Raw genomic sequence first — 24,990 nt, 5'->3', positions numbered from 1 at the left:
CTTCCTTAGGAATGCTGCTACCACTACGAGACATTTGGTAAAGACTCGTGGGGCAGAAGCTAGACCGAAAGGGAGGACACGGTTTTGATAATGGTCGTGGCCTACTAGAAACCGCAGATATTTGCGATGGGATTGTGTGATCGCAATGTGGGTATAAGCGTCCTTGAGGTCGAGAGAGCACAGCCAATCCCCTCTTTGTAGCAGAGGGAGCAGCGCGCCTAGGGTTACCATTTTGAACTTCTCTTTTTGAAGGTATTTGTTGAGGGCTCGAAGGTCCAAAATGGGACGTAGTCCCCCTGATTTCTTTGGTATTAGGAAGTATCTGGAATAGAATCCCTTGCCTCGTTGAGAGGGAGGAACGGGTTCTATAGCATTTGATTGCAGAAGAAGGGATACTTCCTGTTGTAATTGAGCCAAATGGGTGGATAGACTCCACGCTTGAAGAGGCGGGGAGTCTGCCGGAAGAGTTATGAAGTTGAGGTGGTAACCCTGTGCGATAATTGTTAGCACCCACTGATCTGAGGTGATCTGCAACCAAGGTTGTAGAAAATGGTACAGTCGACCTCCTACAGGGATGTCCGGAAGAGGGGTTTGGCATGTGTTCCCTACAGGGGAGTCAAAGGCCAGCCGCAGGCCCAGGAGGAGGGGCTACAGTAGGCCTTGTTTCCTAGGCTGACGCGGCTGAGGCCTAGTAGAGGATCGAGCTGGACGAGGCCTGGCCGATGGAGGGTAATAACGGCGTGGTCGAAAGAATGACTTCTTAGAGTCTTTCTTTTGCGGTTGCTTGGAGGTCAGCTCAGGTGGGACAGATGAGAGTTGTTTCAACGTCTCATGGTGGTCTTTTAACTCCGCCACAATCTGCTGAATTTGCTCTCCAAACAAATTATCGCCTAAGCAGGGTAAATCAGCAAGACGATCCTGAACCTCTGGGCGAAGGTTGGATGATTTTAACCAAGCCCAACGTCTGGCTGAGATGGCTGTGGCTGAAACTTTTGTGGAAGCATCGAATATGTCGTAGGCAGTCCTAATCTCGTGCTTCCCTGCCTCAAATCCCTTGTGAAGAAGGGCTTGAAGCTGCGGTTGGTATTGGTCTGGCAACGTGTCAGCATAGTCTTGCATCTGCTTAAGGATGGCTCTGTTGTACTGAGTCATGTAAAGTTGATATGAAGCTATGCGTGAAATCAACATAGCTCCATGATAGACTTTCCGTCCAACACTATCTAGGAACTTGTTGTCCCTGGTAGGTGGGGTAGAAGAGTGTGGCTTAAGACGCTTGGCCTTCTTCTGCGCGGACTCAACCACAACAGAGCGATGATCCAGTTGAGGTTTTTGGAAACCTGGTGCTGACTGGACAAGGTAGGTGGAGTCAGCTTTTTTGTTAACTGGGGACACTGATGAAGGAGATTCCCAGTTTTTCTTGAGCAGATCCAAAAACACCTGGTGTATAGGGATGGAAGCGATGATTTTTGGAGCATCCAGAAATTGAAGGAGTTCCATCATCTGGTGTCTGTCATCAGCTTCAGATTGTAGTTGAAAAGGTACAACTTCTGACATCTCTTTCACAAAATTAATGAAAGATAGATCCTCAGGAGGAGATCTTTTTCTACTCTCTGTAGGAGATGGTGGCGAAGGCAAATCTGTGTCAGAAGATGTATCATCATCATCACCCCAGGTATCGTAGGGATCAAGTGGGGCTTGTAGCCCTGATGGACCTGGCTGAGGCTCTGAAGGCATCGATGGAAACCGAGGTGGAATCGGTGCCGTAGGTGGAACCAGAAATGGCATCGATGGCTTCGGTGCTGCCGATGGAATCGGTGCCTGGCGTGGAATGGATGGAACCGAAGGATATATCGGTGGAGATATACCAGAAGGCACCGATGGAACCACCCCGGAAGGGGGAATCCGGAACGGTGTTTCTCCTGCCGATGAAAATCCAGTCGGAGACGGCGGTGTTGTCGATGGTACTGGAATCACCGATGGAAGGGCCGTCATGAGCGCCTCCATGCGGCTCAGTAGCGGTGCTAGTGCTTGTATCAACGGCTCGGTGGTCGGTTCCCTCCTCGGTGGCGAAGCCGGTGCCGGTGTCGGGGGCGGCACTGGAACCGGTGCCGGAGACGGTGCCGATGGAGGTTGCAATTTCTTCATCGCTTTCTCGATGGCCTCCTGGACCAGCCGGTCCAGTTCTGCCCGGAGACCAGGGGTAACCATACCCGGCTCGACGGGAGAGGGAGGCTGAGGCAGGGCCGGAGGGACCACCATAACCGGTGGGATCACGGCCCCCGCACCCCGGGAGGGTGAGGGTTTCCTCGATGCCGGCGAACGAGACGTGGAGGGTGTCCGGTCTGTTCGCGGCTTCTTTGTCGGTGGCTCGGCTTGAGCAGAGGTCGATGGCTGTGGATCCTCGACAGGCCGAGACTTGTGCCGTCGATGGCGGTGCCTTTCCTTCCGATCCCCTCACCCATCCGGGGAAGGGACGGGAGTCGACGGCCGAGAAGCGATCGATGGCGGACAGTCACCGGAGGGTTGACGATGATGGTACAACTTCGACGGTGCCGGTTCCGATGACGTCGATGCTATCGATGGCGTTGGGGTGGGTGCATGGAAGAGGAGCCCCATCTTCTCCATCCTGGCTTTGCGACCCTTGGGTGTCATTAAGGCACATTTGGTGCAAGTCAGGACATCATGCTCACTACCCAAACACATTACACAAACCCTGTGGGGGTCTGTGATGGACATAGTCCGGGTACAATCCGGACAACGGCGGAACCCCGTTGCCATGGCCTGAAGCCAAAATTTAGGCTGGGGATCGGTAAGTGCCAACAGGCCTCAAGGGCCAAAATCGACGGTAGTCGATGGAAAAAGGCAAAAAACTTACCGGGTTCCGTAAGATGACTAAAAATTTGTCGAAGGGAGACCCCTGAGGGGCAAATTTTCTTAGGAAATTAACTTCCAAATTCCTGTCAGGAACGTGGTTAGAGAGCTCCTTTCACCGCGTGGCAACTGCTGCGCGGAAAAAAGAAGACTGAAGGGAGACCCCTGCTGGCTGCAGGGTCAGTGCCTTGCTGGGCATGCCCAGTAGGGGCCAGTCAAAGTTCTGTTTAAACTTTGACAGAAGTTTTCCGTGGTGGGCTCCATCCTCGATGTCACCCATTTGTGAGGACAACCATCCTGCTTGTCCTGTGAGAATGAATGTTATGTTTTCACCTTTTATTCACAACCTACTTATTAGCAGTTAAGTAATTTGGAAACCTTCATATTTGTCTGCTCTTTATTTAATTCCACTAGGGCTAATGCAGCCTTTATTACAACTTCTGTCAGGATATTCTAACTTCCTGAGTAGCTGTTGGTTTTTCCCTCATGATAAGATTATAGCAGTTATTAAACTAATTTTTAAATGTTAGCACCAGCAGCCAGTTTCCAGCCTTAAGGTGGCATCCTTCCCATGGAATGTTTTCCAGGTCCTAAAAAGTCTAAAGCCCTCTTCCCTACACCACAGTCTCCTCCATGTATCGAGATATTGTATGCAAAACGGGGAGCATTTCTGAGAATGCAACCTTAGAGATTCTAGAATTCAATATCCTAATCAAAAGCCTAAATTTGACTTCCAGAACCTCCCTTCTTCACCCACCTAATATAGGCTGCCTGAATGCATAATTGGCAACAAGATAAATTGGAAATTTGGTAATTCCTTAGGTGTTATCCATCAAATAAATTTACCAAAATGAGGACTATCCAATGTAACTATTGTGGCGCCTTTATTCTGAGCAAATTCATCTGGAAACTTAGGGCTTGCCCATTTGTTCAGAACTCTCTTCATTGAAAAAGGAGCTGACTGACGTTAAAGCTGAATTAGCTGCAATAACGAAAGTTTCATCCACTTTACAGTATTCAGGAATTAATTCCCCATTACCACAGAAAAACCGAAAGTCAAGGAAAAAGGGGTTTATAGTGGGCTCAGGTAGGTAAGACCTGTCACCCACAGACACCCGTTCTTCACAACTGTGCAGCCCACATGTCTACCCCCCCCCCCCCCACTCGCACAGGGCGTTAAGCAACCCAAAAAACAACGGGATTACAGTGGGCTCTGATAGAATTAGACCTGTGATGCAGAGACACATGCTCTTTCAAGTGACACAAGTACAAATCACCTTCTCTGTATTAGGTAACGAAGAAGCTCTTGTGAAAGAGATTGAAGTGGTATCTGAAAAGAAAGAAGAAACCCAATGCATACAGAAATTCCATAATACAATTAGTAACCAAAGGAAAAAGCTCATTGTGCTGGGTGACTGTCATCAGAGGCACTAATCTGGGAATTCTTTGAGGGAAAGCAAAATTGCTTACCTTGTAATAGGTGTTATCCCAAGACAGCAGGATGTAGCCCTCACATATGGGTGACGTCACTGACAGAGCCCTATCACGGAAAGCTTTCTGTCAAAGTTTCTAGAAACTTTTGACTGGCACACTGAGGCTACTGATCATGCCCAGCATGCCATGATCCCTCGAGCCACAGGGGTCTCCCTTCAATCTCGTTTGTAGCAATAAGTTTTAGCCAAAAATAAAATAATAAACATTTCGGACCCAACTCCGCGGGGTGGCGGGTGGGTTTCGTGAGGACTACATCCTGCTGTCCTGGGATAACACCTATTACAAGGTAAGCAATTTTGCTTTATCTCAGGACAAGCAGAATGCTAGTCCTCACATATGGGTGATTAGCAAGCTACAGGCTGAGTCATCCGTATATTAGACCAACAGCATACAAATTGTGCAACAGACACAACAACTGGTGAGCTGTTGGGAAAAATGAGGCAGCCTGAAATCACAGAAGGTTGGATGTGGAAGGAGTTGGGATTATACTGGAAACAAGTTCTTTAAGACAGATTGTCCATAGGCTGAATCATGTCTTCCTTCCTTGACCAGGCAGTAGTGAGCTGCAAAGGTGTGACGAGAACTCCATGTTGCGGCTTTACATATGTCAGTTATTGGCACAGAACGATAGTGCGTTACGGAAGCTGACATCGCTCTTACTGAGTGTGCCTTTACTCGCCCTTGGAGAGGAAGGCCTGCTTTTTCATAGCAGAACTCTATACAGTCTGCTAGCCAGTTGGAGAGAGTTTGTTTGCCCACTGCTTTTCCCGGTTTGTTTTTATCAAAAGAAACAAAGAGCTGGGTGGATTTCCTATGGGCTGGAGTGTGATCTAGGTAATATGCAAGTGCACATTTACAGTCCAAGGTGTGCAAAGCACTTTCACCCTCGTGAGACTGAGGTCTTGGAAAGAATGTAGGCAAGACTATGGACTGTTTCAAGTGGAATTGCATAACTACCTTGGGAAGAAATTTTGGGTGTGTACGGAGTACCACTCGGTCATGTAGGAATTTTGTATAGGGTGAGTATGTGACAAGTGCTTGCAACTCACTAACTCTCCTAGCAGATGTAATGGCTATTAAGAAGATAGTCTTCCAAGTGAGAAATTTAATGTCACAGGAATCCATGGGTTCAAAGGGAGGATGCATGAGCCTTGTTAGTACTACATTAAGGTCCCATTCTGTGACTGGTGGTCGGTTTGGGGGTTTAAGGGGAATTAAACCTACTAACAAGGGGTTGCACTGATATCTGTGCATCCCCTATGGTATTATGGTAAGCTGAGATTGCACTTAAGTGTACCCTTACGGACGAGGTCTGGAGACCAGAGTCTGAGAGGTGCCACAGATAGTCTAATAGAGATGATGTGGGGCAGGAGAAAGGGTCAATACCTTCTTGTGTACACCACATGGTAAATCTTTTAAACTGGAAGGTTTGCGTGAAGCTACAAGCACTTGAGAGACATTAGTTGAAAGATTGAATGGTTGAAAGATCAAGCTTTCAACATCCATGCTGTGAGGGATAGGGACTGAAGGTTGGGCTGGCACAACCTGCCCTGATCCTAAGTTATGAGAGTGGGTGCTGTGCCCAGGCGAATTGGTTCCCTGATGGAGAGATCGAGGAGTATGGGAAACCATACTTGTCGAGGCCAATACGGAGCTATAAGTATCATGGACCCCTTGTCCTGTTGGAGCTTCACTAGAGTCTTGGTTATTAGCGGTATCGGGGGATACATGTATAGAAGACCTGAATTCCAGTGGCGAGCAAAGGCGTCCTTAGTAACTGGTTTTATTAAGATTCAGTAATTTCTTTGTTGAAGGTGTTATCAGTTAAATATAATTGATCTAAAGCAATTGCTTCCAGTGATGCAATACAATTGGATGCACTTTTACAGTTTCTAAGTTATGACAACAGGTTAATCAACAGTAAACTTAAACAGATTTCAGTACATAAATTCTATCAGATAACCAACCCCAGATTATTTACAATTAATTCTGACCTTCACAACTTTATTAGAAATGAATGTTTTTTTTTACACACTGACATTCTGTGATTGAAGCTCAATAACGTCTTCTTTTCTCTCGCTGAGCAGAGGGCTTTTGTGCTGCTAGGAACACAGGATCACCTTGTTGGTGGCTGAAAGGAATCAGTAAGGTTTTGCTTGGGACATTGTCTTTTTTAAAAGTATTGGGGCAAAGTTAACTATTTGAGAAAATTATTTAGTGTGTTTGTGCTTTTAATGGTCAGTAAGGCAGCGAATAAACAGAACTTAGACTGTATTTTTAAATAGTCAGTCAGTAAGGCAGCTAGTAAGCAGAGATTAGAGTGTTTGTATATTTAAAAAAAAAAAAAAAAAAAGAGTAGCCAGAAGCTACAAATAAGCTAGGAGCAGTGTATATCTAAGTAAAAAGGTTGAAAAGTTCAGTTCAGTTACTCACCTTCGAAAGGTGTTGAGGTAGTGTGATTTGGTTTGATTAGGTACCAACATTGGTGTTAATCAAGAGAGCAGTGAGTCACTCTGGCTGACTAACTGAAGTTAGGCTCTTAGGTAGAAAGCTTAAATCCAGAATGTCCAGGGTAGCATTCTCTGAAATGCTCCCTGTTCCACGCGCTGGTCACCTGAGGCAGGCGGAACTCCGGAGTCTCAATGTATGGATGAGACTATGGTGCAAGGAAGAGGAATTCAGTTTTGTTAGGAACTAGGGAACCTTTTGGGGAAGGGGAGTCTCTTCCAAAGGGATAGGCTCCATCTTAACCAGGGTGGAACCAGACTGCTGGCGCTAATCTTTAAAAAGGAGATAGAGCAGCTTTTAAACTAGAACAAACGGGAAAGCCAACAGTCACTCAGCAGCGCATAGTTCAGAGAGAGGTATCTTCAAAGGATATTAATGATGCATTAGAATTAGGGCATCCTGACAGTGAGGTTCCAATAATAAGAAAAGTAGTCCAAGTGACTGTAACTATAAACTCACCTGAGCTAAAAAATTCTAATTTATCCCTATCAATTAAAAAGCAGATTGAAAATACAAACAAAAAAACAAACTCTGAAATGTTTGTGTGCTAATGCCAGAAGTTTAAGAAGTAAAATGGAAGAATTAGAATGTATAGCAGTGTATAGCAGTGTGTTAAAATGTACTGAGTGAGCTCATTCTCCTCTCTCCTTTGTTACGTGTTAGATTAAGGAGAGGTAGCTGCTTCATTAATTTGTGATTATCTAGCAGTGAATGATGACATAGACTTAATTGGCATCTCAGAGACATGGTGGAAGGAGGACAACCAATGGGGCAGTGCTATACAGGGTACAAATTATATCTCAATGACAGAGAGAAGCACTCGGGAGGCAGTGTGGCACTTTTTCTCTGAGATGGCATAAAGTCCAACAGGATAAACATCCTGCATGAGACTAAATGCACAACTGAATCTTTATGGGTAGAAATCCCTTGTGTGTTGGGGAAGACTATAGTGATAGGAGTATGCTGCCATCCACCTGGTCAAGATGGTGAGACTGACAGTGAAATGCTAAGAGAAATTGGTAGTGCGGTAATAATGGGAGACTTCAATTACCAAAAGTCAGCAGAAGCAAACCTTGCACATAAGCAAGTACACTGAGCAACAAGTGCAAGCAAGAAGATATAGTTCCATTCACAATTCAAAAGTGTATTTATTGTATATTCAGGTACTCATAGTTCTGGTGAACAAAAGCAATTTTTCTAAATATGTCCCCCGACACGGTCCGTGTTTCGTGTTAACTGCATCAGGAGGGACCACAGCATCTTATAATCTACAATAAAACAATATTCATCAGGAATGGAACAAGTAAGGCTGCAAGTAAACGAATATGATATGGTAAGTACATACCTTAGTGATTCATTACAGGAGCGCAAGCACTCTATAGCAGTGACAGCCATTTAAAAGGCAAAAAGGCGCGAAAGGGAAAACAACTCTCGCGAGATGCTGTAAACAGCAGGTACACATACAACACCACACATGTAGAATTAGTCATCAGTTAATAAAATAGATACCATTCTATCTCCTTGTTAAGGCCATTGGGGAGAACCGTATCCAAAGTAAAGATCCACCGTTGCTCTCTCCGACCTAGTATCCCGGCGAAGTCTCCCCCCCGCCGGGGGCATGAGACCACCTCCAGGACCAGGAAGGAAAGAGCACTGATGGAATGACCAGCCTGGAGCCAATGCGATACAAGGGGCTCATCAATTCTAGAGGATCTGATGTTACAGCAGTGCTCAATAATCCTTGTCTTGATCATATGTGAGGTTTTACCCACATATAACAAAGGGCATGGACATTTCACCACATAGATCACTCCTCTGGTGGTACAATCAGTTCTAGACAAAAGTTTGATCACCCGTCCAGTCTTAGGATGTATAAATTCTGTAGACAGTTCCGTATGTCGGCACATAGAGCAGTGACCGCAAGGGGCGTGCTGGCCTTTTATACCCGCCCGCGAGTCAGTGAACTGGCTCGCTGTGTGTACCAGCCGGTCCCGCAGGTTTGTGCCTCTCTTAATCGTGAATCGAAGAGATCCGTGCATAAGTGTGTTAAGGGACAGGGACGCCCAGTGTCTCTTGATCATGTTAACTATAGTTCTACCAACCACAGAGAATGGCAGAATGCAGTTGAGGGACGTGTCCTCAGACACCGTCGGTGATATAAAGAGCCATTCCCGGTGGGAGTATAACGCTCTCTTAAACGCTTTTTTGATAACCCGAGGTGGATAGCCCCTGTCTGCAAACCGTGCAGATAAAATTTGGGCCTGTACGAGAAAATCCTCCCGATTGGAGCAGAGACGACGGAGTCTTAAAAATTGCCCCGTCGGGATATTCTCTCGGAGAGCCCGGGGATGACAGCTATTGTAAGCAAGTAGCGTATTCCGATCGGTATTTTTCCGGTACAGTGAAGTCTCAAAATGGTCCCCCCTCCACGAAATTGACACGTCCAAAAAAGAAACATGTGTGGGATGAATGTTGAAGTTAAATTGAATGTGGGGGTTAAGAGAGTTCACCCAGTCAAAAAATGCATAAAACTGCATGTCAGTGCCCGTCCATATTATGAAAACATCATCTATATAGCGTAGCCATATATGGATGAATGAGGACCATTCCGAAGAGTAAATTTGGGAGGTTTCATACTCATCCATATATAGGCACGCAAGACTAGGTGCCATCGTCGCCCCCATCGCTGTACCCTTCTTTTGTTGATAAATCTGATCTTGGAACTGGAAAAAAATATTTTTGTAAGTGCTATCTCCGCGAGTTGCACCAAAAAGTTGGTGGTGACACGATGAGGAGCTGGACGGGTATTCAAAGCCTTTTCAATGACTGTCAGGGCCTCAGATTGGGGTATATTGGAATAGAGAGACACAACATCAAGGGTGATGAGAAACATAGTGGACTGGGTAAACTCTAGTTGGCCCAAGATGGACATGAAATGTGAGGAATCCCTCACATATGACTTGATGCATGGTACCAGAGGTTTAAGAAAAACGTCTACAAACTGGGGGCGACGATGGCACCTAGTCTTGCGTGCCTATATATGGATGAGTATGAAACCTCCCAAATTTACTCTTCGGAATGGTCCTCATTCATCCATATATGGCTAAGCTATATAGATGATGTTTTCATAATATGGACGGGCACTGACATGCAGTTTTATGCATTTTTTGACTGGGTGAACTCTCTTAACCCCCACATTCAATTTAACTTCAACATTCATCCCACACATGTTTCTTTTTTGGACGTGTCAATTTCGTGGAGGGGGGACCATTTTGAGACTTCACTGTACCGGAAAAATACCGATCGGAATACGCTACTTGCTTACAATAGCTGTCATCCCCGGGCTCTCCGAGAGAATATCCCGACGGGGCAATTTTTAAGACTCCGTCGTCTCTGCTCCAATCGGGAGGATTTTCTCGTACAGGCCCAAATTTTATCTGCACGGTTTGCAGACAGGGGCTATCCACCTCGGGTTATCAAAAAAGCGTTTAAGAGAGCGTTATACTCCCACCGGGAGTGGCTCTTTATATCACCGACGGTGTCTGAGGACACGTCCCTCAACTGCATTCTGCCATTCTCTGTGGTTGGTAGAACTATAGTTAACATGATCAAGAGACACTGGGCGTCCCTGTCCCTTAACACACTTATGCACGGATCTCTTCGATTCACGTTTAAGAGAGGCACAAACCTGCGGGACCGGCTGGTACACACAGCGAGCCAGTTCACTGACTCGCGGGCAGGTATAAAAGGCCAGCACGCCCCTTGCGGTCACTGCTCTATGTGCCGACATACGGAACTGTCTACAGAATTTATACATCCTAAGACTGGACGGGTGTTCAAACTTTTGTCTAGAACTGATTGTACCACCAGAGGAGTGATCTATGTGGTGAAATGTCCATGCCCTTTGTTATACGTGGGTAAAACCTCACGTATGATCAAGACAAGGATTATTGAGCACTGCTGTAACATCAGATCCTCTAGAATTGATGAGCCCCTTGTATCGCATTGGCTCCAGGCTGGTCATTCCATCAGTGCTCTTTCCTTCCTGGTCCGGGAGGTGGTCTCATGCCCCCGGCGGGGGGGAGACTTCGCCGGGATACTAGGTCGGAGAGAGCAACGGTGGATCTTTACTTTGGATACGGTTCTCCCCAATGGCCTTAACAAGGAGATAGAATGGTATCTATTTTATTAACTGATGACTAATTCTACATGTGTGGTGTTGTATGTGTACCTGCTGTTTACAGCATCTCGCGAGAGTTGTTTTCCCTTTCGCGCCTTTTTGCCTTTTAAATGGCTGTCACTGCTATAGAGCGCTTGCGCTCCTGTAATGAATCACTAAGGTATGTACTTACCATGTCATATTCGTTTACTTGCAGCCTTACTTGTTCCATTCCTGATGAATATTGTTTTATTGTAGATTATAAGATGCTGTGGTCCCTCCTGATGCAGTTAACACGAAACACGGACCGTGTCGGGGGACATATTTAGAAAAATTGCTTTTGTTCACCAGAAGGAGTTGCCTGATTGAATGAACTATGAGTACCTGAATATACAATAAATACACTTTTGAATTGTGAATGGAACTATATCTTCTTGCTTGCACTTGTTGCTCAGTAGACTTCAATTACCCCAATATTGACTGGGTAAATGTATCATCGGGACATGCTAGAGATATAAAGTTCCTGGATAGAATAAATGACATTTTTATGGAGCAATTGGTTCAAGAACAGACAAGAGAGGGAGCAATTTTAGATCTAATTCTCAGTGGAGCACAGGATTTGGTGAGAGAGGTAACTGTGGTGAGGCTGCTTGGCAATAGTGATCATAATATGATCAAATTTGAATTAATGACTGGAAGGAGGACAGTAAGCAAATCCACGGCTCACGTGCTAAACTTGCAAAAGGGAAACTTTGCTAAAATGAGAAAAATTGTTAGAAAAAAACTGAAAGGAGCAGCTACAAAGGTAAAAAGTGTGCAAGAGGTGTGGTCATTGTTAAAAAATACCATCCTAGAAGCACAGTATAGATGTATTCCACATATTAAAAAAAGGTAGAAAGAAGGCAAAACGATTACCGGCATGGTTAAAAGGGGAGGTGAAAGAAGCTATTTTAGCCAAAAGATCTTTATTCAAAAATTGGAAGAATCCAACAGAAGAAAATAGGATAATGCATAAGCGTTGGCAAGTTAAATGTAAGACATTGATAAGACAGGCTAAGAGAGAATTTGAAAAGAAGTGACGGAGCTATGTTTCTCACCGGGCTCGGACATCTCATTATCGCTAATCGTGAGGGAGCTGCCGGTGAACCCTGCATTGCATAGAGACCTGGATGAGGAAGAGGTAGTCGGGCTTGCCGGAGTTGCAAGCAGAAGGGACGGCCTACCAGGGAACCTGTGCCCGGGAGAGATATGTGACGACGACGCTAGGGAAACGGGCGGTGAGGACGCCGGCAACACAACCCGAGGAGAGTTTGAGATGGCCAGACAAGAAGTATCTACTCAGAGTAAGAATGTGTCTGTTTTTCAAATGTCTAAACCTGCTCAAATTACCATGGACTCTCTTTGGGAGGCCATAGAGGGATTGGGAAAATTCATTTCTAGACAAATAAGTTCATATGCTGTGAAATCACAGAACAGGAGACTAGTATTTATACGCTTGAAAATTCAATGGTTGGTCTGTCCACGCCAGACTGTGGAAATTAAGAACATTGTGGAAGCGATAAGAACTTCCTTTATGCAGACGATATCCAAATCATCATCCCCATCAAGATACATATTCTGAAACTCTTGACTACTGGGAATCATGCCACCTGAAAATCAAACAACTACTAAACAACCTACACCTCATCTTAAACTCTTCTAAGACAGAAATCCTTCTCATTTCTCTGGAAACCAACATCTCCAACACTACTCTTCCCACCAACCTACCTACCACACAAGTTCGAGACTTAGGAGTGATAATAGACAACCGGCTAAACTTCAAGGCCCATATCAACAAAACAACCAAAGACTGCTTCTATAAACTCCAGGTTCTGAAGAGGATAAGACCTCTTTTCCATGCCCAAGACTTCAGAACGATCATCCAAGCAGTCATTTTTGCAAAATTAGACTACTGCAATTCCCTATTGCTAGGTCTGCCCTCTTCCTACTCCAAACCACTACAGATGGTTCAAAATTCAGCAGCTCGATTACTAACAGGCGCAAGAAAGAGAGACCACATATCCCCCATTCTGAAAGAGTTACATTGGCTACCCGTCCACTTCCGTATCATGTACAAAGCCATTTGTGTCATCTTCAAAACTATTCATCAACGCATCTCCCTCGATCTACAAATCCCCCTCCAAGTATACAACTCGACAAGACCTACCAGAAATGTCTACCGAGGCGCCCTCAAAGTTCCCCCTGCGAAAATGACCAAACACATCACTCTAAGAGATCGTGCCACCTCCACTGCTGGCCCTTCTCTGTGGAATTCCATTCCCACAGATCTCAGACTGGAACCTTGCCTCTTAACTTTCAGGAAAGGACTTAAGACTTGGTTATTCAAGCAAGCTTTCCCAGACACAATCTAATATCACGTCATAGATACAAACCAAGGACTTTAAATATTCAGCCATTAATCAAGCCATTTTTACATAGCATTTAATTTATTTGTATACCGTTCAACCGTTTATTCTTTCCTATCTCTTCCTTCTTATCCAAGTTCTGCTACCCTTGTTATTTGTAACTGCTCCTTCGATCACCACAGTTCTAGTTGATGTATTTAATGCACTCCCGTTTCATGTAAACCAGCAAGATATGTGCTCATGATTGCCGGTATATAAAAACCTTAAATAAATAAAATAAATAAATAAAAAGAACTTACAAGAAGTAATAGTAAAAGATAATATGAATTTGAATACAAAGTTGGAAAATCTAGAGAATATTCTTAAGGGAAAAACTTGAGATTTGTTAATTTCCCACAATTACTGTTTGTATCTCCCAAAGAAATGTATAAACGCTATGGGGTAGATTTTTAAAAAGTGCGCCTTCGCGTACTTTTGTTGGCGCACCAGGCGCAAACAAAAGTACGTTGGATTTTAGTAGATATGCGCGTAGCCGCGCGTATCTGCTAAAATCCAGGATCGGCGCGAGCAAGGCTGCCGATTTTGTGCAGCCGGCGCGCGCCAAGCCGCGCAGCCTGCCTCCGTTCCCTCCGAGGCCGCTCCGAAATCAGAACGGCCTCGGAGGGAACTCGCTTTCGCCCTCCCCTCACCTTCCCCTCCCTTCCTCTATCTAACCCACCCCCCGGCACTATCTAAACCCCCCCCCCTACCTTTTGTCGGGGGATTTACGCCTCCCGGAGGGAGACGTAAATCCCAGCGTGCCAGCGGGCCGCTAGCGTGCCGAGACGCAACCTGGGGGCGGTTCCGGAGGGTGCGGCCACGCCTGGACCGCCCCGGGCCAAAACCACGCCCGCCCCCGAAACGCCGCGCCGATCGGCCCCGCCCCGACACGCCCCCCTCGAAAAACCCCGGGACTTACGCGAGTCCCGGGGCTCTGCGCGCACCGGCAGGCCTATGGAAAATAGGCGCGCCGGCGCGCAAGGCCCTGCTCGCGTAAATCCGGGCAGATTTACGCGAGCAGGGCTTTTAAAATCCGCCCCTATATGAAAGAGGTGTTGAAAATTTCAGATGAAAATATCCCACCGGTTATACAGGTGTTTTACATACATTATAAAGAGAAAGAAAAGCTAAGAAGTAGCAGTCTAAAGGAAGAAACAACAAAGGAGGAAGGGGAAAAAGAACAAATGGCAACGGAGCTAGATATTTCAGCATTGCTAGAAATTTCAGATTCTGTATTGGCCAAACCAGCCACTATGATAGTGATATTTACGCTCGAACTCAACAGGGATTGGGTGTTAAAGTTGTATTTTAAAAACAGAGTGCAGAAATTCCTTAATATGCAGATTAGAATTTTTCCAGATATTGCAAAAGCAACGCAAAAGAAAAAAAGGCAATTCTTGCTGCTCAGGCCACTGGCTTTACATTTAGGAGCTTCCTTTTTGTTAAAATTCCACTGTCGCTGTTTTACTTAGTTATAGGGGTACTAAATATCTGCTTTTTATACCATCACAATTGACACTTTTTCTAAGTAAAAAGAAGGAGGAGCAGGAGAAAGAAAAAGGAGAGATAGTATCTGGAATATAAACTCTCCAGTGAAGGGTTATGTGTAACCCTGACAATAATTTAGAGCCTAACTGCTAGCAGATGCATATGATTTTCTTGTAACTATTGTGAAAATATTTTGTTTATGCTAAATTTTGAGAATTGGATCCCCTATGTTGGGGACTTATACTTGAAATTGTAATATATATTATTTCCTACATTTCCAACATTCTGTGTCAAGTAAATAGTATTCTTGTTGTGTAAATGAATACATGAATAAATAAAAAATTAAAATAAAAAAAAGTAGTGAGAAATTTAAGCTTAAACGTTGATCCAAAGAATGAATCTCTAAGGAGTGAAAATGATTATCTACATTTCATATGCTAAGTCATTCATGCAAGCGCCAGTTAAAATTACACATCTTTGTCCAGATAATGAAACTTTCTCACAGGAAGCATATCAAAAGAGTTTATCTTGTAAGGAACTGGAAGGTTAGCCTCCCTCAGATCACATGTTGCAAAATATTAAATGTAAAATTTTAAAGTGTGGTAGAATAGAAGAGCAAAGTTTCAACAAAAAATGTAGTCATTCTAGGCAGGATTGGGTTACAATAAAATGAAAAAATAAGAACAATTGTATGAAAAGCCTTGAGACTCAACTGTACTCTACAGTCATTTGTTTTCAACTCAAACAGCCACCTTCTGTGAGCCAAACAGCAAAACATTCTATGAAATGCAAAGATTTTTATCACTTGCACTGTGTCCATGTATCACATCCTCAAGACAACTAGCTCTGGGAATGCTGCAAAGGGAGTGTTTGCAGCTCATCCTGATCATGCACAGTGCAGAACTGACACTTGCAGGACAACCATAGAACACACTTGAACATGGCTCCAAATGGAGTTGCAGCCTGTACCTCTTGGTCAATGATTGTACTGCAATGGCTAGGCAAGAGTGAAACAAATGGTCGCCTCATTCCATAAAAGATATAGTGGAACTAGAAAAGGTACAGAGAAGGCAAAATATGATGGAGACAGAAACCTTTTAAGAAGAAAGGCTAAAACTTGGAGAAGAAACAACAGAGGGAATACACTAGATATTACAAAATCATGAGTGGGAGTAGAACAAGTAAATAGATAATGATTATTTACCCTTTCAAAGCGTATTAGGACTCAGGGACACACCATGAAACTAGCAGATAGATTGGAGAAAGTATTTTTTCATTCAGTGAATAATTAAATTTTGGAATTTTTCCAGATACTGTGGTCAAAGCATCTAGATTGGCTAGGTTTTATAGAGGTTTGGCAAGTTCCTGAAGGAAAAGTCTATAAACAATTATTGGCTGAGTGGACTTGGGGAAACCCATCACTTATCCCTAGAAATGTGCAACAAGGAATTGGCTCTATTTTTTGACATCCGCCAGGTACTTCCTACCAACTCAAATTGGTCTCTGTTGGAGACTGGCTGCTGGGCTCAATGAACCTTTCGTCTGACCCAGCATTGCACAGCTTCTGTTCATATGTTCTTTAAAATCCTCAGGCAGCTGTGAATGAAGTCTCATGGCACCCAGAGGCTGCTTAAGTTGGAAAGCCCAGAAATGAGCATCAGTGAAGCAGCTGGGCAAGAAACAAAATAAATTACTACATGCCTTAAACATTTGTCTCTGGTTCTAGGATCTAGCTCCCCTCATCTTCCTCCATCTCCCTCCTCACAAGCATGCTACCAGCAGCACACTCCAATAACTGCATCTAATTTGTCGCCGTGTCACTGTCCCCACCAGTCTTCTTCTCTCAATCCTCTCTCACCAATCTCCCTCTCCCATCTCGTATTTACAGTGCCCTCCTATGCCTGATTGATATACTGCTCCCTTCAACCAACAGTGCTTCCACTGTAGCCCCATGAAGGCTCCTAACGTTGCCATTTACTTTATCTCGCATTGACCTGCAAGCCTGCTCTTTTTTAGCTTCAGTGGCCCATTGATGTTGCTGCCTCCCATTAGCCGCCTACGACCTATTCCTTTTTAGCCCTGTGCAGATCCCTCACTTTGCTACCTGCTTGCTTCTCTTTATTCATTAAGGTGAACTTGGGGAAATCCACTGCATGGCCCAAGGATAAGCAGCATAGAATCTATTGAACTTGGGAATCCTGCCAGGAACTTGTGAACTGGATTGGCCACTGTTGGAAACAGGATGCTGAGCTTGATGGACCTTTGGTCTGATCCAGCATGGCAAAACTTATATTCTTTTTTTAAACAATATATTTATTCATTTCAACATCATAATATAGAACACATGCATTTTTTCACAAGCATACATTTGTGAAAAAATATAATATCAAATTTAATACATCCAGAGATATCTACCTCTATCCCCAAAATACATAAAAGAAAAAGTGTACCCCAACATGTCCGTGAGAATATATATAACATCCCTCCAAATCCTTTGTATTTCTGCACATTCCCACAAACCACGAGAAAGGGTTGCATTATCTAAGGAACATTTCATATAAGATGCTGTTTCTATTATATATGCCTGAAATGCCCTGGAGTAGACTGCCCAACCTCTGTCCTGCCCTATAAGGAGAGAAAATAACCCTATATAATATTCTTAATTGCTCTTCCTACAATAAAGCAGATTCTGTAGTCACATAGAGGTAAATTTAAAAGGAGTTACATATGTAAATGTATCATACTATCATAGCAATTCTAAAAAGCCATTTATACACATAAAGGGCAATTACATGTGTATAACCTATGGACAGTTCAATGGCATATATCGTACCAATTTTGAAAAGACCACTTACATGAGTAAAGTGCATTTTCACATGTAAAACCCAATTTTAAGTGTGTAAATGCATTTTAAAATCAGGTCCAATGAAATCATCTGTTACTTCTTTATCCATAGCTGCACACCATACCTCTGCCAACATATGTAGTACTTTATAGTACATAATGGAGTGAAGGCATTTATATAAAGTAGATAGGCTCTATATATCCACCTTATAAATCTGTATCAAACATTGAAATGCTCCTGAAGTATAATTAGAGTACTGAAATTTAAATTTAGAACATACAAAATTTGCTATCTGTAAAAAGGCCAAGAAATCTGTTCTCTCCATGTCCATGTAATTTTGGCAGTTATCAAAGGAGTGCAGATTATTCATCTGCACATCACTAAAATAGTGAGAAGTTTCAAACCCAGTATGTGACGAGGTTCTAAATGTTACACGAGTCTACAGATGGGAATAGGGGTTGCCTCTCAAGGGTAATCACGGAAAGACTTTCCAGGGAAGAGAATCTATGCAGAAATTTCCAGACCTACCGCAAAGTTCCTATCAGTAAAGACTCAGGTAAGTGCACTGGCAATATACCTTTCTGAGCATGCAATATAAATTCATAGGGATTGTCAAGCAACTCTTCATGGAAACATCAGTATAGTGGTTACTAGACCACAACCATTACCCTAAAGATCTCAATAACAAGCCAAATTATACAATTTTATATTTGGGAAACTCATTCCTCCCTCTGATTTTGGGATTGATAACTTGGCTCTAAACAGGGGTCGGGAACCCATGGCTCGCGAGCCAGATATGGCTCTTTGAGGGCTGCATCTGGCTCGCAGACAAGTGTCGCCATACTTCGCGGTTCCCCGCTGACCCAGCTGCTCCCCGGTCCTCCGCCCGCCCGGGCTTAAAATGCTGTCAGCCCGGGCGGAACGCGGCAGGACAGCTGGATGTCAGCGGGCACCGGCGTGCTCTCTTCTCCTCCCCCCCCCCCCCCGCGGCCCGGAAGAGGAAGTGGAGAGCATCGGGTGCCTGCGCGGGAAGAAGAGACCACACTAGCGTGGTCTCTTCTTCCGCGCAGGCACCCGATGCTCACCAACTTCCTCTTCCGGGCCGCGGGGGGGGGGAGGAGAAGAGAGCACGCCGACTGGAGTCATCCGGGTGCCTGCGCGGGAGTCATCGCGCAGGCACCCGATGCTCTCCACTTCCTCTTCCGGGCCGCGGGAAGAAGAGAGCACGCCGGTGCTCTCTTCTTCCCGCGGCCCGGAAGAGGAAGTGGAGAGCATCGGGTGCCTGCGCGGGAAGAAGACTGCAGCGCGGCTCGGAGGAAAATGAAAATCTTCAACCGCGGCCGATGGGGACTCCGCCTTCGCCTCCGCGAGGGCTGAAATGAAGGAGGTTAGCGTTGGGAGGTGGGTGCTGCTGCCGCGAGTTCCCGGGGGGGGGAGAGGTGAATGAGCGAGCAAGCATGTGTGTTTGAGATCCTGTGTGTGTGAGTGAGAGATTGCATGTATGTGAATGATTGATTGAGAGCCTGTATATGTGAAAGAGAGTATGTCCTGTGATTGAGATCCTGCCTGTGAGAGAGAGAGCATGAATGTAAGTTTACCATTGGGAACCGTATGTGTAAGTTTGTAATTGAAAACCTGTTTGTTTGAAAGAGTATGTGTGTATGATTGAGATCCTTTGTGTGTGAGAGAGATCATGTGTATGTATGATTAAGAGCCTGTGTGTATAAGTAAGAGAGAGATCATGTGTGTCTGTGTCTGATTGACAGCTGGTTTAGGTGATGGAGCATGTGAGTATGTGATTGAGAGCCTGTGTTTAAATGAGAGAGAGAGACCATGTGTGTCTGTGTGTGATTGAGAGCTGATTTAGGTGAGGGAGCATGTGAGTATGTGATTGAGAGCCTGTGTGTAAATGAGAGAAAGAGAGGACATGTTTGTAAGCATGTGAATGAGAGTCTGTGTGTGAGAGAAAAAGACAGCATGTATTTATGTGATTGAAAGCCTGTGTGTGTGTAAGCGTGAAAAGATAGACAGCATGTGTGTAAATGTGTAATTAAGAGCCTATATAAGTGAGAGAGAAAAAACATTTGTATATGTGAGTGACTGAGAGCATGTGTGTATAGGTGTGTCATTGAGAGCCAGTGTGAGAGAGAGCGCTGGTATGTGACTGAGAGAGGAGAAAGTTCCAAGCAAACCACCCCCACCTCCTGCTAATTCAGAACAATCTCAGGACACCTGGATATCAAACGTTCCCAGGTATGCAGAGCAAAAAAATTTGTATCCTTATTATTTTTCATTACTTTATTTTTTTTTCATTACTGGATCTTTGTGTCTGCTATTTTGAAATATTTTGTTGGTATCTGGAAATGTTTTATATGAGTTTTTAATTATTGGATATTCCACTCATCAGCTGTTTCGAAATATGTTCTTTTTGTTAGTACAGTTTTACTGCTGATGATTTTATATTTCTTGATTTGTTTTATAAGGATGTGTGATGTTTCTTTTTTCCTTTGTTACACTGCATACAGAGACTCTGGCTTGTTGCAGTTTCCAATTCAGTTTTTGTCTGCATGCTTCTTGTTATGCGTTTTGGTCTCTTTATCTATGTTAGGTGAGGGACAGCACGTGATTCAGGTGAGGTTTTCTGCTGGCGTTGTAGTTTCTGTGTAGGACTCTATAGCAGCCGACTTGGTCAGTTTTCCTAATAGGAGATGTATTGGTGTCTTAAGGCCTGGTGTAATATTTTCAGAGACTATTGTACTTTAAAAGTGTGATCTTACATAAAATGCACACATTTACTTGTATTTAGTTTTAAACATATTGTATGGCTCTCATGGAATTACATTTTAAAATATGTGGCGTTTATGGCTCTCTCAGCCAAAAGGTTCCTGACCCCTGCTCTAAACAATCGAGCATGACAGCACCAAGGGCATATTTTGTAGCAGATACAATAATTTTGAAAAAAGAACCATCTTTACTAAGGCAATGCATCCCATTAGGAAATTGCATCCAACATTGCATTTTCAATTTGAATTCTCATAATACCAGGGACCACTGATTTGGGATTTTATGTATAAATACCCCTAAATATTTTACTGATTCCAACACCCATTGTAAAGGAAAATTTGGCCATCCATCCTTCAAGTGTTCCAGAAGATCCAATGCTTCAGATTTATTTGTTTATTTAGACATTTTATATACCATGAAGTTGGCAAGTAGCTCATTTATAACAAATCAAAGAAAATTATTTTTCACTCAACGCATAGCTAAGCTCTGGAATTCACTTCAGTTAGTGTAACTGGGTTTAAAAAAAGGTTTGGATAAGCTCTTCGAGGATAAATCCATAAACTATTATGGTAATTAATGAGCAATAGTAGCTTGTGATCTATCTAATGTTTGGTTACTTGCCTGCTACTTGTGACCTGGATTGGCCACAGGATATTGGGCTTGATGGACCCTTAGTCTGTCCTAGTATGGCATTTCTTATATTTTATATATACCATCATTCCATACAGAGATCACAACAGTTTACAAAAGTAACATTCATACTATTAATCAGCGAATAATTATTGTTTACGGAGGTAGTGTTCTTAAACAGGAATTAACATAAATCTAATGAGGTGTTCTAATACATATTAACTAAAGATCTGGGATATCAGGTGATTAGTACAGGAATTATAACAACAATTTTCACATAATAGTATGTTGTCTTAAGGTTCTTACATTCCCTTATTAGTTTATTTCTAATGCTTCAATTAATATCTTGTCCTTCTTATTATTGTAGTACTCTGCAATCTCATGTTTTTAAGTTAGGTTACATGCATTTTTTTTAATATCCATGTTTTCAGCTCACGTTTAAATTTCTATCTGGTATTAAATGCAACCTCAGGTAGAGAATTCCAAAGCTTTGGACAGCATATAATCTCATACGTGCGTCAGATGTATACTTCGTGATGTACGAACAGTCAATAGTCCTTTATTTTGAGATCTTAGTGTTCCCTGTAGTGTGTATGGTTCTAATGTCATGCCTATCAGATTGGTGTTACTGGAATGAATGGTTTTGAATATTAACATTAGTGCTTTATAATAGATTTGGGATTGTACTGGCAGCCAGTGCAGTGAGATCAGTGAGTGTGATGTGTTCAAATTTCCTAGTTCCTAATAAGTCTTGCTGAGGCATTTTGTAATAATTTAAAGGTTTAAGAGGCATTCAAAACACCAAGTAATAGGGAGTTACAGAAGTCTAGGTTTGAAAAGATTAGAGTTTGCAAATCAGCAGCCCTCAAAAGTTTTCAACCGATGAAATATACGCAACTTGGCGTAGCCTGCATTAATTAATTTACTGATGAGCTTTTTTCATAGTAAGGTTTTCATCTAACTGGATACCTAAATCCCATACTTGATCTAAGGGAGTAATTTGAAAATTACTCAGGTCTAGAGGCGGAGGTTTAATTATGTAAGAATTTCTACTTAATCGAATATCAGATTTATCTAAATTCAATTTGAGACCGGAAAAGCTACCACATATTCTAAATAAATCTAAGACCTCCCTCAATTTAGATTTGGCATGAGGAAGATATAGTAAGATATCAGCAAAAAGTAGAGCTTTTACAGGTCTAAACTCCATATACCCTAGATCATATTGTAGCTTATTTTCTAAAGTGAGTACTAGAGGTTATAAGGTGAGCATAAACAATAACAGAGATAAAGGGCACCCCTGCCTAGTTCCTTGAGTTAGAGAAAAATATTTGCCCTTAATTGTCAAAACTTATATTCTTATGACCCTAGGTATCACAGATAGATTTCCAGTCACCATGGCAACTTTGCACCAGAACTTTGACAAGCTCTGATTTATTAAATAAAGCAAGCATTTTATGTACAAATTCAAAACAAAAATTGTTATCCTGTTTCCAATATTTGCTCAAAATAATCATAGCAAGAAAAATGCATGGTAGTACAAAAACATTATTTCCAAACCCATGTACATCATTAATTTTAATTAAGAATTTGATGTAAAGAAAAATAGAGAGAGACATACACACGTGTATATATATAAGATTATCAAGGAATAAACAATTATAAGGATATATTGTTATAACTTAAAAATAATCATACTTCAAGGATGCAAGTATATTAGATATGTTTCTAGAGTTGCTGTCAGAGCAATGCGAGTATGGAGCACTCGGCTGGGGAGGGGGGAAGGTGGGTGACAGAAGGAGGCTTAATGATTTCTCTAAAATTAACTGGGTGTGTGGCACCCTTGAGACACTATGGCCAGATTATTATTTATTTTTAATTTGGTGGGTTGGGAGATATCAGTTGCTCGCCTGTACTTATTTGAAAGTGTTTTGGGGGAGGGAGTGCTTGATCAAATCTGAAGGCCTATGAACAATTTATTTATTTTAAATATTTTGCAGCCATTAACATCTATATGCAGTGATATCAAGGGCCTTACTCCAGTGGGAGCCCATCTGATTGCAGGGGTGTGTGACTTCTTCCCCCTGCCCAGAACACCTCCTTTAAAGTGTGGCAGGCTGCGGCGTGCAACCAAAGCACACCTTTCTGTGCAAATTTCTCCCATTGGTGAAATCTGCTACTATGAATACATCTTGGCCTTCAGAAGTTTTGCTAAATTGATGGGTAAGAAAAAGGGAGGAACTCTGCCTACTGTACCAGGAACAGTCGCTTCTCCCTCCCTACTTCAGCCCACCATAGATTCTTTTAAAGTATCTATTTCTGATCCAGGACTTGAGGGAGGATTTATTTTTCCTCTGTCCAGAATGAGATCTTGGTTTTGCTCAGTCCTGAAGCTCATCACAACCAGGAGTTGTTCTACAGGTTTTTAACCTGGAGTTATACTGGACCAAAGTGCCCAATCTACTCATCTGCAGGTAGAGAAGAACCAGTAATTCAAATGGTAATGGGTATGACATCTACTCCCAATACCATTAGGAAATCTCTTGTTTTCCTGTTAAGCCATCTTCTATTACCCTTGAAATAGTATGGTCAGCAATAGTTGGACTGCAAAATTCTCTTCCTTCTAGCATTGAGAAGGTTTTGCCTTCAGTAAATTATCTCTCTTTTACTGTGTTTTCTCATTCTCAAAAACATTCTCCTTGTGAAAAGAAAATTCAATAATTGTTTGGGAATATTAAGGTGCTTAAGGAGAGTAATATGGCGCTAATAAAGGACAAGAAATTTTCCCATCATAGACTGGAATATTGTGAAAATGATCTTAGAAGACAATTTGAGGTTCATTAACTTTCCCCAAGCCACCTTAAATTTCACATTGCTTTCTTCTACAAATAATACCTCCAATGATTATTCACTGTGCCATAATATCCTGTATGCCTATAGGGATGGAAAAATCTTTCTCCCTAGCAACTGGGAGAAAAATATTACCTTTCTGATGCGATTTCTCCAAACTCTAGTTTTCGGCCCTTATGTCAACTGGTCCTTTCTGACTCCTATCGACATTTACCAAAAGACAATGCACACAGGGGGTGTCAAGAAGATGTATTTGTTTTTGCCAAACTTCACTGCAACATCTCAGAACTGTACCCTATCGGCAGTTTCATTGCAACCACTATCCATGTTCCTCACGCTCTGGACTCAACATGGATGACCCCTATGTCAGAATGGACAATGTTACCCGATATAAGAACAGATTGGACGAGGGCAGTTGACCCACTACCCTCATGAAATACAAACCCAGGGTTTGTGTTTCATCACCAGGAGTCAAGCTTTTAAGAAACAATACTCTACCATGGCAACTCTTCAGTTTAGGCCATGTGATGCTCCACTTCTCTGTCCATCATCAATTTGCCGGTGATTCCTCCTCCTATCAACATGTCATTCATCCCCATCGCAGAGTCAAAAAGTGTTACCATCATTCCTTGAGACAGAGTGGCTGGGATAAATTTGTTCATTTCCTTTTCCCATTTTGGGAGTGGCTGAACGACATTTGTCGTCAAACTTTCTCCTCCGCTCACAAAGACATAGCAAACCAAGGGGGTCATTTATCAAATTGCTTTTATAGCGTTTTTCGCATGCATTAAGGCATTTTCGCATGCGAAAAACGCCTTAACACATGCGAAAAGCACCATAATGCATGGTGCGATGCGAATTTGGAAAAGGGGAGGAGTTTGGGGTGGGATTTCTGGCCAACAATGAGGAAAATATAT

At 43.0% G+C, this 24,990-nt stretch overlaps 1 protein-coding gene across 3 annotated transcripts in view; it reads right to left on the bottom strand.

Annotated features, from left to right (window-relative positions):
* Positions 1-24,990, bottom strand: part of NCOA1 (nuclear receptor coactivator 1) — a 1,093,244-nt gene that overhangs the window by 833,749 nt on the left and 234,505 nt on the right. The window lies entirely within an intron of this gene.

The sequence above is a fragment of the Rhinatrema bivittatum genome, chromosome 3, assembly GCF_901001135.1.
Source record: "Rhinatrema bivittatum chromosome 3, aRhiBiv1.1, whole genome shotgun sequence".
Lineage (NCBI taxonomy): Eukaryota > Metazoa > Chordata > Amphibia > Gymnophiona > Rhinatrematidae > Rhinatrema > Rhinatrema bivittatum.
Note: the sequence above shows the minus strand (reverse complement) of the source record. Positions and strands in the feature narration are given on the sequence as shown.